This window comes from Cupressus sempervirens, chromosome 9 (genome assembly GCF_028749045.1).
Source record: "Cupressus sempervirens isolate cs-2001-9-10 chromosome 9, ASM2874904v1, whole genome shotgun sequence".
Taxonomy (NCBI): domain Eukaryota; kingdom Viridiplantae; phylum Streptophyta; class Pinopsida; order Cupressales; family Cupressaceae; genus Cupressus; species Cupressus sempervirens.
Window position 1 is genome coordinate 630,760,532 of NC_143126.1, and position 15,886 is coordinate 630,776,417.

Consider the following 15,886-nt stretch of genomic DNA (forward strand, 5'->3'; position numbering starts at 1 on the left):
AAAACTTTTAATGACCATGAAACATGCAACTATTGGAGGTTTTCATGGAAAACTTGTGATGAATATGGAACCTTTGACTACTAGTCTATCATGGAAAACTTGTGATGAAGATGATGCCTGCAACTACTGGGTTTTCATGTAAAACTTCTAATAAAGATGGTACCTACAAATAGTGGACTTTCATGGAAAATTTTTGATGAAGATGACACCAACAAGTGCTAGAGTGTCATAGTTCAAAAATTTTGATGAAGATGGCACCTGCAATTACTAGACTGTCATGAAAAACTTGTGATGAAGATGACACTTGCAACTACTAGACTGTCATGAAAAACTTGTGATGAAGATGAATTTTTTTACTACTACACTATCATGGAACACTTGTGATGAATTTGACACATCTAACTACCTGAATGTAATGATTTTTTTAAATCTCTCTTGTTTCAAATTGTGTGTGTGTGTGTGTGTGTGTGTGAGAGAGAGAGAGAGAGAGAGAGAGAGAGAGAGAGAGAGAGAGAGAACAATTTGGGGAAATTCTAGAATTATATCCATACATTCACCAAAGTGCTTATCAACATGTTTCATTATTTTAAGATCTACATTAAACTAGCTATCAATGTCAACCATCAATTTTCTTTCATCTCGACAAGAGGTTCAATAATTGTTTTGACCATTCGAGAAGAATATTGTTTTAGGCTTCCTTATTTTTCATGGTGATGCACCCTTGACTTAATTTTAGATCATTCTTCATCCTATTCTTGACATAAATATAAAAACCAATCATTACATTTTCCTACATGATAACAATGAAAGAGATATTGACATATAGGTCAATTTGTTTATCAATGACTCAATACTTATTCAATTGGTTACATTACTACCAAGCTCTATAGTTGCTAACAAGTTTATCATTCAATTTGTAGTGTTAGCTAAGTGATTAAGTTGTTCCCAAGCTAAATAATTGAAATATAGTGTTTATCGAGCACATGAGTCAGTTTGTAGTGTTTGCTGAGCTACATAGTGTTTACCAAGCTTCAAAGGCAAAGTTTAGTTGAAACTAAGCATAGTAGAGGCTACCAAGCTAGTCAGTGGAAGTGAAGAAGATCGTAGTGTTAACTAAGCTCTACAGTGTTAACTAAGTCCAACACTGTTTACCAAGCTCACAGGGTTAACAAAGTGGATCTAGTGTTGACCAAGTCATGTAGTGTCAACTAAGTAATCCAGTTGCTATCGAGTTTCTCAAAGTTCATCGAGTCACATAGTATTGATTAAGTTCAAGCTACTTGGATGTAATTAGTATGGACCAAGCTTCAAGTTCAATCGAGTGCCAAAGATTGCCAAGCATTGACAGTGTTTGTCATGTTAGAAACAATAGTCCACCAAGATAATCGAGAAGGGGGGTGAATCAATTATGTAATTAAAAAAATTATCAACCTTCATTAATCTTAACCATTCAATCAAAGTAAACAACAACCATACCAAGATGCACATACACAATTACACCAGATTTGTTAACTATGGAAACCATTGATCAGAGGGAAAACTCCAGTGGGAATAATGCCCATAAGATGATGTACTAATATTGATATACCTTGTTAGAGGATGGACCTTGTTAGGAGTCTATTAAAACATTTAGTACATATGAGTCCCTATTAGGAGACTTTGAATACCTATTAGGAGATTCCAACCCTGTTATGAGTGGTAGAAGGCAGAAGGACGCACTGTCTAAATAGCTTCTAGAGCAAGACCACTGAACTCACTATCCAAATGATCTCTCAACTATTCCTTGTAGAATAAATGTCCATACTATGATTTATCCTCTTTCCTCTATCCTATCAACTAGACCAATCATTCTCAGACCTATTATTCTAGGTCACGAACCTCAGATCTCACAATAAAACCTTGACAATGAAGTTCTCTCCAACTTCACTCTGCTCTGCTTATCTTCACATTCCACTCTTCATGCTTCTTGCAATCGTTCATACATTCATTTTCATGATAAAGGAAAATGTCCTTCCTTTATACTAAATCCATAAGACAATTCCATGAGTTGGCTATTAAACCTTCTCAATTAATTATTATAGGACCTCATTAAGAACACGTTAAACTTAGCGATAACATTAATCTTTTGCCTTGTAACTTGAATATCTTTTCATATGTGCAACATCATGATGAAAAATCTTAGCCACATCATCTCAATAATTTCTTGTATACATCTTTAATTTTTTCTTCTTAGAATATCGAATCTACTTAAGAGATATAACAAGTTTACCAAAACATGCTTCTGTAAACTCTATCTTAGAACAATCTTCACCAAACTTTCATAACTTCTTCTAGAATTAATATATTATGCTACCAAGGTTAGCTACATATACTAGACACTTATTAGTATCTTCCTTTAACCTCTCTTAGTGAAAATTCTCAATGATCTATTAGTACCAACTTGATCTTTACCATTTTTCTTCTGTCAGATACCATAGAAAACTGTTATGTTGACATCAATGAAAAACACAATCATGAATATAACATATCATCATGATAATGAACTAATCATGTTTCTATAATACTCCCCCATAGAAGTGTAATCAACATTCATACTTCCAACAATCTCCCCCTTTGGCATTGACGACAACATAAATGAAAAATGTCTAGTTCCAAAAATACCAATTGTAAAAGATTGTTATCCTTTCTTTTCAAATCCTCTTCATCGATCATTCTCCCCCATTGATATACCTCAATGTGCTCTCTATCATGTTGTAATCTATCCCTTCAATGTACTCTATATTAGACTATTTTTCATGTTGTAATCTCTCTCCGATTGACATCAATGTCAAAGGTTTCAACAACCATCAATCTCTGCAACAACTATCTCTGACTTGCTCAAGTGTCTAAAGAAACTATTCAAAATAACATCCAATAAGATTCCTAGATGAATACGTCCATCATACGTACTCCCCCATATAGGAAGCATTAGCATTCTGTCTAGACAAACAATAATGCTCTATAATATTGGACTGATGCACTCTTGCATCATTTACTTTGATGTAGGAAGGGGCATAACCCCTAGCATACCTCTCAAATACTCAATAGTCTCTTTGGAAGAGGTTTGGTGAAAATCTTTTCAATATGCTCTTTGGTGCTTAAATACTCCAATCTAATTTCCTTTTTTACAACTTTCTCTCTCAACATATGATATTTGATAGAAATGTGCTTAGTCTTAGAATGCAACACTAGATTCTTAGACATATTCATTATGCTTGTGTTATCACAATGGATGACAAAAAGTTCACTAAATTCTATCCTTATATTCTTTAAAATTTGCTTCATCCAAACAACTTGATTACAATTGTTTGCTACTGCAACATATTTTTCCTCTATTGTACTTTGTGAGGTATAGTCCTACTTCTTGCTTAACCAAGAAACTAATCTTCCTCCAAGAAAGAAGGCTTCACCACTGGTCCTCTTTCTTTCATCCATACTGGCTACCCAATCAACATTAGTATAAGCATATAAAGTGAAATCATTAGATTTTTCATACCACAATACAAACTCTGGTGTTCCTTTTAGGTATCTAAATATCCTTTTGACTGTTGCATAATGTGCTTCTTTGGGATCAACTTCAAATCTCACAATAATTCCAATTACATTTTCTATATCCGACCTTGTGTGAGTCACATATTGCAACCCTCCAATCATAGATCTATACTTTTTTCTACTCAATAGTAGGCGACTCATCCTTTGTAGCTAACTTGTGTCTGGTTACCATAGGTGTTCCAACTAGTTTACATGTTTCAAAACCAAACCTTTTTAGTAGATCTTTCAAATACTTAGTCTAAGAAATAAAGATTCCTTTTTTATCCTTCACAATCTATAATCCTAGGAAGTATTTCATCTCTCCTATCATGCTCATTTCAAATTCCTTCTTCATTTCTTGTACAAGCCTATCACTTTCATCATCATTTCCTCCAAATATGATATCATCAACAAATATAACCAAAATCACCAATCCATCATCTATTTCTTTCTAGTATAGATTATTGTCTACTATACCTTTGCTAAATCCAAGTTAAATGCTTTTCCAACCTTGTATACAAGGTTTTGGGTGCTTTCTTTAAGCCATACAATTCTTTCTTCAATTTGCATACCATGTCCTTGTCATCTGTAAAAGGAAAACCTTTAGGTTGTTCTATGTATACCTCTTCTTCAAGCTCTCCATTAAAAAATGATGACTTGACATCCATTTGATACACTTTGAATTTCTTATGTGCTATTTAGGCTATGAATAACCTTACTGCTTCTATTCTTTCCATAGGAGCATAGGTTTCATCATAGTCTATTCCTTCATTTTGTGAGTAACCTTTACATACCAATCTTGCCTTGTTTCTTACAACTTCACCTTGTACATTCATCTTGTTCCTGGATACCCATTTTGTTCCTATCACATTCTTGTATATTGGTCTGGGGGCCAATTCCCATGTCTCATTCTTCACTGTCTGATCCAATTCTTCTTTCATAGCTTGCTTCCAATAGTTATCTTTACATGCCTCATCTGCATTCTTTGGTTCAACTTGAGATATTAGACATAGTTCTTCATTGATTTTGCTTCTTTTCATCACACCTTTATCTCTATTTCCAATGTTTTTCTCTGGTGGATGATTCTTTGTCATATTCTTACCAAAAGTAGGAACTGTTATCTCAACTCTTAGCTCTGTTGAAGGTTTTGAGCTTTGTTCCTACCTTTGTTCACCTTCATTCTACAAATCATTGTTTGTTTCAAAGAATACTTCATCATTACTTGGTCTAGTAACAACATTCTCATCATCAAAATTATAATCAACTACTATTTCTTGTATCCTAGTTTTCTCATCAACTCTTACATTTGCACTTTCAACAATAGTCTTAAATATCATATTATAACATATATAAGCTCTTCTCTTCAATGAATAGCCAAGAAACATACCTTCATCATTCCTAGCATCAAATTTACCAACATTCTCATCTCTTTTGATGTAACATTTGCTACCAAAAATTATAAAATACTTAACTGTAGGTCAGTGACCAAACCATAGTTCATATGGGGTCTTATTTTTGTCTTTCTTGACTTGCACTCTATTCATAGTGTAGACTTTTGTTTTCACAACTTCTCTCCAAAACATCTTAGATACATCATTCGTAGCTAACATAGCTCTTGCTTCTTTTGTTACTGACATGTTTCTTGTCTTTGTAATGCCATTTTGTTCAAGGGTTCTTGGAGCTGAAACTATCTTTTGATTCCATTAGCTTCACAAAATATGTTAAACTCATTTGAGATAAACTCTCCTCCTCTATCTGATCTTAAAAATTTAATCTTCATACCTGATTCATTCTCAACTCTATTCCTGAATATCTTGAACTTATCAAATGCCTCAAATTTTTCTTTAAGAAATGCAACCCACATCATTCTAGAAAAGTCATCAACAATAATCATGAAATACCTTTAACCATAAAATCCTTAAAATCTTCATAGGAGCACTAAGATCTATGTATACAATCTCCAATTTTACTGTAGTAGTAAACTTCTTGCTAGGAAAATAATTTTTGGTATGCTTTGTCAATACACACTCCTTGTAAATTGTGTTAGTAGGCTTTACACTCTTAGGAAAATTTCTACTACAAACATACTACTAGTTTTCACAATGCTGTCAAGGTTTTTATGACAAAATCTCTTATGTCATAACCTATTTTCATATACTTTTTCAAACAAACATATCATTTTAGTGGGATTAAGCTCAAATACATTACCTCTACATCTAGTTCTTGTTCCAATTACCTTTCCATCTTTGGCTCTGATCATGCATGTCTTCTTTGTGAACTATAACTAATAACCTTTATCCACTAGTTGTCCAAGACTCAAAAGATTGTGTTTCAAACCATCAACAAGATATACATCCTCAGTGTTAGTCTTACCATCAAGAGTTATAGATCCAATAACTCTAACATGACAAGATGCATTGTTTCCAACTCTGACAATGCCTCCATCATGACTTTTGAAGTCAACAAACTTGTTCATATCACTATCAATTATTCAATCCAATTTCTTTTCAAACTGTGACACCAAAGCCATTTTCTATGGATTTTCTTCTTTAATTACTACAAATCCCATTTCATCATCACTAGTACTTACTGCTTGTTCATCAAGATCATCTTCTTCATTTCCATACAAATAATCTCTTTCTCTTCTAGGTTTGAACTTTCCTTTAATATATGCTTTTTCTTTCTTTTAGGACTCTTAGATGCATAATGACCAAACATATTACAAGTCTAACATTTAAATATGTTCTTACCATCCTTTTCTCTTCTTACCAAAAGGGCTACTCCTACTATCTTTCTATCCTCATCAGATCTGCTACTGCTAGCAAAATCTCCTCTAGCACTTGTGCTCCTTGACAAACTAGGTCAAATATTTAGGGCACTAAAAGTTGTTTATGTTCTAGTTAATTCTCCAGACTATTTAAGCTCATTCTCAACTGCTTCAAGTCTCCCAAGTAATGTTTCCTTTGTGAAATCTTTGGTACAAGAGATCAACAACTGTATCATTTGAATATCTTCCAGATCACCTCATCATCTTGGTTGGTTCCTCCTTGAGATCTAATACCTAAAGTAATTTTTGATATCTTGCCTACATATGTTCTTATAGATTCATCTTCCATTATTTTAGCATCATGAAATGCATAGATCTAGCTTTGTAGCCCCAACTTCTTAGAATGTTCATCACCTTCAAAACTATTTTCCAAAGCTTTCCAAATCTTATGAGAAGTATCAAGTAAATTTACCTAGTTGTACTTAATTTTAGGAAATGTAGATAATAGTGCTTCTCTAGCTCTCATGTCACGCATGAAAAGTTCTCTCTCTTCCTCGATACAAGTTTCCAAAGCACTTTCAACAATAATTGTATTTTCTAATATTTTCAAGATCCAATTTCTTGGATCCATACACAAAAAATGTGTCTTCATATTTTCCTTCCAACTGTCATAATTTTTATCATCAAACTTTAGACTATCCTTTCTAAATATGTTTTCCATGGATCTCCCAAAGTTGCTAAACTTTATCTTCAAGGACTTGATGCTCTGATACCAATTGTTAGAAATAATTGTCCACCAAAATAATTGTGGGAGGGGGGACAGGTGTGAATTACTTATCTAATTAGAAAAATTATCATCCTTAATTAATCTTAACCATTCAATCAAAGTAAACAACAACCATACCAAGATGCACATACACAATAGCACCATATTTGCTAACTAGCGAAACCCTTGATCAGAGGGAAAAACTTGGTAGGAATAATGCCCATAAGATGATGTACTAATATAAACATTCCTTATTACATAATGGACCTTGTTAGGAGTCTATTACAAAATTTAGTACATATGAGTCCTTTTTAGAAGACTTTGAATCCCTATTAGGAGATTCCAACCCTGTTAGGAGTTGTAGAAGGCAGAATGACCCACTATCCAAATAGCTCCTGGGGAAAGACCACTGAACTCACTATCCAACTGACCTCTCAACTATTCCTTGTAGAATAATTGTCTATACTATGCTTTATCCTCTTTCCTCTATCTTTTTAACCAAACCAATCACTATCAAACCTTGTAGACTAGATCACGAGCCTCAGATCCAAATATCAAACCTTAGATCTCATAATAAAACCTTGGCAACAAAGTTCTCTCCAACTTCTCTCTGCTCTACTTATCTTCACATTTCACTCTTTGTTCTTCTTGCAATCATTCATACATTTCTTTTCATGATAAAGGATAATGTCCTTCCTTTATATTGAATCCATAAAACAAAATTCCATGAGTTGACTATTACACCTCAATTAATTATTATAGGACCTCGTTAAGAACATGTTACACTTAGCAATAACATTAATCTTTCACTCTGTAACTTGAATAGATTTCCATATGTGTGACATCATGATGAGAGAGCTTACCCTCATCATCTCCATAATGTCTTTTATACATCTTCAACTTTTCCTTCTTAGAATATCAATTCTACTAAGAGATATAACAAGTTTACTAGAACATGCTTATGTGAACTCTATCTTAGAATAGTTTTCACCAAAACTTGCATGACTTCTTCCAGACTTAATATCTCATGCTTTTGAGGTTAGCTGCATAAACTATACACTTTTTAGTATCTCCATTTAACCTCGCTTGGTGAAAACACTCAACTATCTATTCATACCAACTTGATCTTTACCACTATTCTTCTGCCAGATACCACAGAAAACTGCTATGTTGACATCAATAAAAAACACAGTCATGAATGTAACATATCATCATGATAATGATCTAATCACGTTTCTACAAAATCCCCCATAGAAGTTTCATCATCATTCATGCTTCCAACATGTTGTGTATCAGAACATCTTCGAGTTTTTCTTTAGAACCCAAGTTATAGTAGTTGAGCCAACTTTGTGAATTATGATGAAATTAGTATTGTAGCCGACTCTAATAAGTTGTAATTTGAATTGGTATATATGTAATACATTATATCATATACAAATAGAAAAGAAATGTGAAGAGTGTATGATGAAAAGAACTACAAATTGGAGAGGGGTACAAGCAGTATAAGGGAAAACAAAGATTTATCTATCACAGTCAGGTGACTATTGTAATAAAAGGAATATTAACCAACAAATTAGAGTTGTAGATTAGAGATAAGCCATTGGTTTATCCTAAGAAGTGCATCAACCAAATCTTTTAATAGGGTAGACTTAATACTCTTTTCTAAATCTCCTAACTGAGTGCATAATTCATTGTATGTTTGTAAATTCTTTGACAAGGTGGACCTTATAGTCCTTATTGCTCCTAATAGGGCATATCACCCAAAGTGGTCAATTGTAAGCCTTAACAGGTTAACTTTATAATATAGTACTAGAGCTTGTGGGTATCATCCCCACTCTAGCTTTACTTTCTAATTGGAAGGTTTCTAGGTTGCCATATTTTGTGTCAATGTGTTATGGATGATTATTTTATTTTATCCTTTCATGCACGCAATTAGATCATAATATTATATGAAGGATTAATTGGTGAAGTAAGATAAAGTTTTATTGGTTCATGATTCACCCCTCCCCTGTCAGTAACCTTTCCTACTTTATATTTCTTGCAATTGGTATTAGAGCTTTTCAAGTTCTCATATCAGAAGTTAAACAACTTGAGAAAAGATTAGAATCAATGGAGGTATAGAGGCTAGATAAGGCTATTGACAATGACAAGTTGGATCTTGAATTTTCCATTGGGAAATAGAAGAAAGAAAATGAGAAACTCTCTCAATCATTGAAAAGAAGGAAAGATCTTGCAGTACAAATGAATGACAATATCTACACTGAAGAAATAATTGAGGATATCTATCTAGAAAGAAATTTAGATGAAGTTGATGAAGCAATCAAAGAACTATTAGAAAAGAATTCCAATCTTCAAGAAGAAGTTAGAAAGCTAAAAAGAGAAAAAAAAAATCAAATTAGTGAGATAATGTGAAGTCATGGAAGAAAAGGATAAAGCTAAAGAAGAGATAGAAGAAAAGAACAATAAAATTCAACATCTATCCCTTCAACAAATAGACTTCATTGATCAACTCACTAATGCAAATGAAGAACTTATCAATCTAAGATTAGAGAATGAAAGACTACAGAATGATCTCAACATTGAAAAGAAAATCTATGAAAGAATGAGGAAATCTCAAGAAAGCATGAATCAATTGAATGAACAAAGTTAGTACAAACACAAAGAAAAAGCTGTAATAGGATACAAAGAAGAAGATGAATCATCTCAACAAGGATCTGAAAAGAATTAAAGACCTACTTGTAATAATTATGGTAAGATAGGTCATACATAAAATAAATGCTGGAGTAATGGTAAAGAAAAATTCAATGGAAAGTGTTATAGTTTCAATACACATTTTCATAGAGCAAGTGAATGTAAAGAGAAACCTAAGTTTGAAGGTAAATGTCTTAATTGCAAGAAATAAGGACAGAAATCTTTAAAATGTAAAACCAAGAAGTGGAACCCAATAGAACAAATTATGAAAGAAATATTTGGATGGGATTACAGTACATGGTATAGATGTCACCACTGTGGTGAGTTCAGATAGATTGGAGCAAATTGTACCAAGCGATGTTTTATCTATACAAAACTTGGACATCTTTGCCAAGAACTATATGAACACAGGTAGAATTGAAGATGAAAAGAAAGCCAAAGTGGACAATATAAGAAAACAAATGAGCTAGCAATGGGTACCAAAATCTTTAGAGAATGCAAACCAAGATCATGAAGTGAATGACACCCAAGTCAATGAGTTGGGTGGTCTAAACACTTCAACTTAGTTCACTATGGAGATCAATGGAACTATGATTCAAAAGAAGTAATCTAACATCAGTTCTGGCTAGCCAAAAGAATAATCCAATCAACACTCAAGATGTACAAGGATCACCAAGCATAATGAAAACTAGAAGACCCTTTTGAGAAAGCTTAGGTCACAAGACCTTACTGAGCAAGGTCAAGTTACATATTGTTGCAAACTCAAGTTGATAGTTCCTACCCAGTATTTATGACTCTATTGAGTTATAGATGTCTCCTGAGCATTGATGAGGTTGCAAAACCTTACCAAGAAAGGTTGGGTTAAAAATATTTGCAAACTCAAGTTGATAGTTCCTACCAAATGATGGTGACTCTACAAAGCTATAGATGTCTCATGAGAATTAATGAATAAACCAAGTGGAGGATAGTCTATCACCGAGTGAGTGTAAATTATGAAGCATTAATGGCAATTGATCAAAGAAAAATTGTTAAAAGAAAGAAATCGAAGTCATTATTTTCACTGCAAATTTCTAGAGCTATTAGTGCAGAGCAATTTTAGAGCCCCTAAGAAAATTGAGCATTTGTTGTTGAAGAATTTTTGAAGTTTTCAAAAACCGTACCAATCATGGCATCCTTGAGTAGCAAAGAGAAGAAAGGGTCTAACATGTTAGTTTGTGGAGTTGATTGCAAGGCACCAAACTTCAAGTTGAGTCCAACGATTGTAGAAGTGCTTGATCCAACTAGTGTATAATCATAAATTCATCCTAAGGTATTACTCATGCATGAAATCCATTCCTTTTATCATTTCTCAATCCAAGAACTCAAAAACCTAGAAATGAATGAAGCATTTAGGGAATTATGTGTGGATGGTGCATTGAAACCCGAACATTAACATTTGGAAACCAAGGGCTTGACTCATATCTCTCATATGACAAGAGACTTCCAGGTCAAACGGATGAGATATAATTTGAGCCATGTACATAATTGGTAGTTATGGTTAGAGAAACCTATTCAAATAACCAAGAAAATGATTCATATAATCATTAGACTCATAATTCTTAGTAAAGAAAAGACAACTAAAACCCTAGGTTAGGTAGAACTAGAAAAGAGAACTCTTGTCGAGTGGGATGGAAGAGGAATGAAGATTAGTTGTGTAAATGAGATGGAACTAAAATTTTGAATTTATATCATTGCACATAGGATTTACAGTTCAAGTAGATTAAATAGTGTATCATGTGAAGCTGGCAATCTCACTTACAAGGTTGTGAAGAATAACCTTTCCTTTGACCTTGCCGAGTTACTGTTGAATCAATTCAACAAGAATATGGAGAGCATCAGAGGATCAAAGAATAATCCATGTAATTTTGGATCTCTTCTACCATGTTTATTCTTCTTTATTCAAAATTTTTTCCCTTCCAAAGGTATAGTAGTATGGAGGAAAGATGTTCCTATTTTGTGTTAGATTAATGAGTATATAACAGAAATAGGTGAAAATTTTGAAAGTATCATGGATAAATACTTTGAAACATTCAAGGAGAAGATGAATAATAGATATAGGATCCCCAAGAATGTTTTTGAATATTACAAGGATGATGTCTATTTCATGGTGGACTGTGACAAAGTATACATTCAAGCAATCATACTTAGAGTGGTATGGGTTAAGCATCTAGAGTATGAGGTTAACATTGATGAGACCAAGGATATCATAAAGGGTTTATTAAATTAGCCTATTGATCCCAAAGCTACATACTTTGATAGATATGATGAAGCTAAGGAAAGAATAGAGATTGAGATTAAGTTACCTCAAGTAGTCAATAAAAGAAGGAAAATAGTAGAAAAGATATTGAAAGGCACTAAGAAAAAAGGTTCCCCTCTAATGCTTACCAAGGGAAAAGGTGATGATATTGAAGAAGATAATGCAGAGGAAGAAGAAGAAGAAGTAAAATATGAGGAAGAAGAGCCTCTTAGGAAGAAAGGAAAGGTTATCGTAACTAGACTTGCTAAGTCATCCCCTATTGTATCCACATGAAGGGTAGCCAAGTTAAGAAAGAAATTGTAGTTAGGTGAAGATGAAGCCGAGTATATCATTTCAAAATATCTAGACCTACACTTTAGGAAAGATCAAAGAAAATGGAGGAAGGAGCTAGCATGGAAAATTTTAAATTCCTCAAGTATGAGACAAGGAATGAGGATGAGAAAAGGCAAATTGAGGATGTTGTTATGACCAAGCTAGGATAATGGAAGTACTCTCTAGATGAGCTTGTATAGTAGATACCTAATAAAATTATACAGGTAATAAAGCCAAGATGGGAAAATGCACAAAAGGCTGTTAAGGATATCTATGAACAGACCTTGAGGCAATTGATGCCGAATATCAGTAATAAGGAAATGAAACTATCATTGAAGAAAAATGAGAAAAAGTTCACTCTCAAGATGAACACATGTATGATGTTGTTAAAAGACATTGAATATGTAGTGAAGGAAGAAACAAATACATGGGAAAACATCTATAACTTACATCAACCTAGTGACATTATTGTTCATGTTGAAGATAAAGATGGAGAAGATGTGGTAGAGAACATAGAAATAAAAGATAATGAACTTGATGATATCAATGTGGATGATGAGGAGGAAGAATGGGAAACTACTAGAGGAAATCTTCTAGAGATACAAGGTATTGAGGAGATTGATGCAGAGAAAATTGCAGCAATAGTCATGACCTCATTTCCTCACTCTCTAAGCATAGCCTTAGTGCAATTTGGCTTAGAGATAGCTTCTACTAGTTGGTTGTGGATAACACTGATACATCAAGAGCTCAACCAAGATCTAAATCTATTTAGCTAAATGTTACAATGATAGAAGTGCCAAACACTTCATCTTCTTAGTAGGAAGGTCCTCCATCATCAAGCTTGACTGAGCAGCAAAAAGGTATTCATGTTGTTAGTGACATTTCAACTTTTATTGCTAGTCCATCATTTTAAACTATTACTTATGTTCCAAATTTATCTATAGCAAGTACAATGATGGTTGAGAAAGAGTCTCAATTGAGTATTAAATTCCTAGACAAAGGGAAACAAATTATTTCCACCATTTTGAAAGAAAAGGGCAAAGAAAAAGAAACTGTTAATCTTGATGAGGATATAGTTATTCTAAATTGAGATATCTCTACCCTCATTTCTGATCAAGTGAGCATCATGGGTGAATTAATGAAGAAGAGAGCTAAGTAGCAAAAACTTAGAAAAGAAAAGAAGAAAGAAAACCAAGCCTTTGAAGACATAAAGAGCATATTTGTTGATGCTCCAAGTATTAAGGTTGATGACACTCAACCTATTTTGGATCAATTAGTAGATATTGTCCACAAATTCAATGAAGACTTGAATGGATAGGAGAAGCTACTTCAAGGAGTGGAAAGGAAGTTTGAAAACAAAGCGTTGGAACAAGTTGCACAAAGAATTGAAATAGACCAAGTAGAGTTAGCTACTATTCTTGGTACACTAGTAACATTTGTTAACAGTGTTGTATTATTATTTATCAAGTTAAATGATACATCTATCTTCACCAAGGATATTGAGGATAAATTATCCAAGATAGATGAAGACATGAACGAAAGTGCACATGAACTGTCACTTGACCCAAGCCATAGTTGTGCACATTATATAAAGATCAGATATTTGACCAATCTACAGGAAAAACTATTGAAGGAAGAAGTCGGGATCAAGGCCACACTTGTAGAAATCCAAGGCATGATTCTTCCAAAAATGGATGCATTACAGAAACATATTGCACATGCAAAGACACTTATCCATGATAACAACTTTTCCATAGCTAATCACATGATAGAATTATCAGTAGAAGTTCATATTGCATTGTATGAAAGCAAGGTACTATAGAAAAATTAGGACAAGACAATGGTACTTATTCTGAAGGTACATTTAGAATTATTGTCAAATTTTGGTATTAACATATAGTTATTATACACCTTTGGCATTTATGTCAAAAAGGGGGAGGAGTGTATATAGTATGTAAAGGAGGAGAAGTATACTATACTATGTATGTATAAAAGGGAGATATATGTATGGGAGTAGTATAGTGTAGTATGAATAAGCAAGGAATACCTTTACAAAATAAATTTTGAAAAAATAGAAAAACAAAGTATGTTACCAAGCCACAATAGATGGAAGTCAATACTGAGTTGAAGACACATAATGATGGCAAAGGAAGCTTTTGAATTATAGTTTTGAATGATCAGATTTTTGTTTTGACAAGTATTTTTGTCAATAATGCCAAAGGCGGAGATTGTTGAATAAAGATGAATTTGTCTATTGGTGACTCAACATTTAGGGGTAAAAGTACAAAGTTGTGTGGCTGACTTATTAGAACAATTGAATTTGAGTATTTCTATCTAAAAGTTAGTTTTGTTTAAACATATGATCTAGATAAATTAATTCTAAGTTATATATGGTCTCACACATTTGCAATTTGAAATGTCTATTAAATACATGTTTTATACTAGTTTGTATTCAATTACTAAAGGAATAAAATTATTTAAGAAAAGTAATGTTGCAATAACTCTTACTATTTTTTATGATATTTTTTTAATAACATATACAAACCATTTTATAATGCTCAAAGTCAAGAATATTCTCATATAGAGTTTATAGTGTTTTAATTAGATATAGTATATTGTAATTAAAAGGTTCTATAAGAATATATTTTAATACTAAAAAATTTGTCAATTTTGAGAAAGAAAAATATATTAAATGATATATTTAAAAAAAGGTTCTAGAGGAGAGAGTCCTCTTCCAGAATGTATAATTTTTCTTCTGGTTAGAATAGATTTGTTTTGAAAAATGTGGTGGGAGATGAAAAATGTAGATTTCAAGTGAGTTAAAATTTGAATCATTATGAAATTGAAAATATAGGTCTAAAGCCAATTTTTATTTTTGATTGTTCTAGTTGTATATGTTATCTATGATATAATTTGAGATCAAAGGGAAATAAGTTTATTTCCATATTGTTTTGTGGTGGGAACTATACCCCTAACTTTTAGTGTTTTTTATAAACTAAAAAATGGCCTCTAAAAATTAGAAAAATACATTAATTCTTATTCCAAATAATTATTAAAAATTATAATCCTAAAATTCATCCATTTCTACACATTTTATTAGTTTACTTTGTTATCAAATTCTAAATAATAATACAAGTTTTATGTCATTGAAGGTGAACAATTATACTTTTGTTAGAATTTTCCTTTACAAAAGGGTGACACAAGTTTGTGCTTTTACCCTTAGTCAATTGGTTACATTGCTATTGAGCTCTACAGTTGCTACCGAGCTTATTATTTAGTTTGCAATGTTAGCCAAGTGATTTAGTTGTTTTTGAGCTAAGTAGTCAGAATACAATGTCTATCAAGCACCTGAGTTAGTTTGCAATATTTGCTGAGCTACATGGTGTTTACCAAGCTTTAGAGACAAATTATAGTGCAAATTGAGTGTAGCAGAGGCTACTAAGCCAGTCAATGAAAGTACAAAAGATTGTAGTGTTATCCAAGC